Raw genomic sequence first — 2,171 nt, forward strand, 5'->3', positions numbered from 1 at the left:
GGACTTGTTTTTCTACAGATAAATAGAGAGAGACATCCAGAAGAAATGGATCCCAATCAATAATATGCACGTATCGGGGACACAGAAGGATTTAGGTAAACTTATAAAGATTGTGCAGAGGTTCATCATATTGGTATGACTGGATATTAGCAACATTTGTCAGGGATATCTGGCAATCTGCACATGTTCACATGCAATATGAGATGACAACCAGCTGGTCCAAATAAGCAATATCCTCTCGCAGCTTGCCGAACACTATCCTGTGTGCCTCAATCGTTGGAGCCTGCTGCCCCACTCAAACCTGGATGTGGGGCTGCAATACTTGCTCCTTTCACCAGGGGTCAGAAAATGCTTTGAGACAATCCTATGGGCCTAGTCAGCATTTGGGATTAGTGGCAATGTCACAAAAACTGAGTGACAGTTGTGGCTCCAAAGCAAGTCAAATCAACCAATGAAATGAGGTAATTCATTTCACGGATCCATTTCACTGTAATGCTGTTAAGCCTAGATAATAGTCACACATGATAGGAGGGTAAAGAGAGGGAGGGGGAAAGCAACAGGAGAGATGTTATGTTCTTCTCCTCGACTTCTCTCTGCTCAGGCTCTGCTGTAAACACAGGTCTGTCAGGGACGGCTGCTTTTATCAGCCTCCTCCTCTCTGGTTAAAGTTTGGTGTTAGTCACACACAGCTGAGCCCTTTGAGCAACTACAGAACACACAAGTTGGAGGCACTGCTGTGTGGATAATAACACTGTGGGTTTGTGTGTGTTTGGTAGATTGGTTTCAGTTATTTTTAACCTTTATTCTCCTAAAAATGGTTCTTTGGTTCTTGGTTATTCTTAAATTAAAAAACTGTTACAAAGGTGGGTCAAAGAAAGTAAAAAAAAATGCAACATCGTTTGATTTAAAATGTGCATTCAAAGCAAGATAAGTCAGGGAACAGCTGCAGATGTATCACAAAAGGTGGATTAGTATGTCAGACACAGAGGAAGGTAAAAAAGTAGTGTATACTCAACATGTGCGTTGACAAGCAATGTGATTTCAATCACATTTGCAGTTGTTTTCATTAGATTATGTTTATGTGATTTTTAGAGAACGCATCATCCTGGAAACTACAATGAGTTCAGGCTCAGGCCATAATCCATTTTTCAGTGTATTGCAAGGATGACTGGCTGTTTTTTTTTTCTTTGGTGTGACATATATAGATGTTCCTCTGTATTTTTAGTTGGGGAATATTTGCACGTGCACACAGTTTGACATTAGTATTTTGCAGAACTGCCCAGAACAACCAACGTCTGTCTGTTTGCAGCCACTGAGTAGTTTCACTGGTGCATAAGCTGGGGGAGGAAGCACTTTATAGCTTGAAGGTTCCTCTCATGTCCATTTGTAACATCCTGCAAGAATAGAAACCGAGTCTCTGTACTCAGGCTTCCTTTTGTGACTATGAGTAAGCTGCTTTCTTCTAGTGCGTGGTATATAAGAGCTATCACAATCCTGGGTCTGTTTCTGGTGATAAACATTGGCCTATAGCCAGTCTCCAAGTTGCCTTTCAAAATAAATGTACACACCATTTGAAAAGCTTATGCCAGGTGTTCTGTAAATAAGAAACTTCTATAAGCTTGTTGACCTCGTTACTGATGATGGTTTCATTGCAGATCATTCTCAAATGGTGCACGATGGGATTAAAATATTGTAGTAAGACGCATATTTCTAGTGTGTCTCGAGTGGGGTAGAAATATAATAGCCCATATTATTTTAGTGTTTTATTTTTAAAGGGGCACTGCACTGGTTTTAAGTTCAGTTTACTCATCATGGGTATTCATACCTGCAAAAACAGTTGTACAATGTTTTCTCTGTTGAAGAGAGAAACATACCATACAACCCTGATGACATCACAGTGATGTAATGATGGTTTGAGACTATAACAGATAACCTGCATTTGGATCCTGGGGCGATTAAGGATCCTATCAAATTGCATTATGGGAAGTGTGGCTAAAAGAGTAGCATTCCCACAATGTTCGACAATGAAAAACAACAAAGACAGGTGCTACTCGCCAGTCGCAGAGTTTATTCTTTTAAATATACATAGACTTTTTCCCCATGTTAAATACCCCACCACCCCTTCCCTCCCACGCCATCCCTCCCTCCCTCCTCCCCTTTATCCCTCACTC

The sequence above is a fragment of the Eutrigla gurnardus genome, assembly GCF_963514095.1.
Source record: "Eutrigla gurnardus genome assembly, chromosome: 13".
In the NCBI taxonomy this organism is placed as follows: Eukaryota; Metazoa; Chordata; class Actinopteri; order Perciformes; family Triglidae; genus Eutrigla; species Eutrigla gurnardus.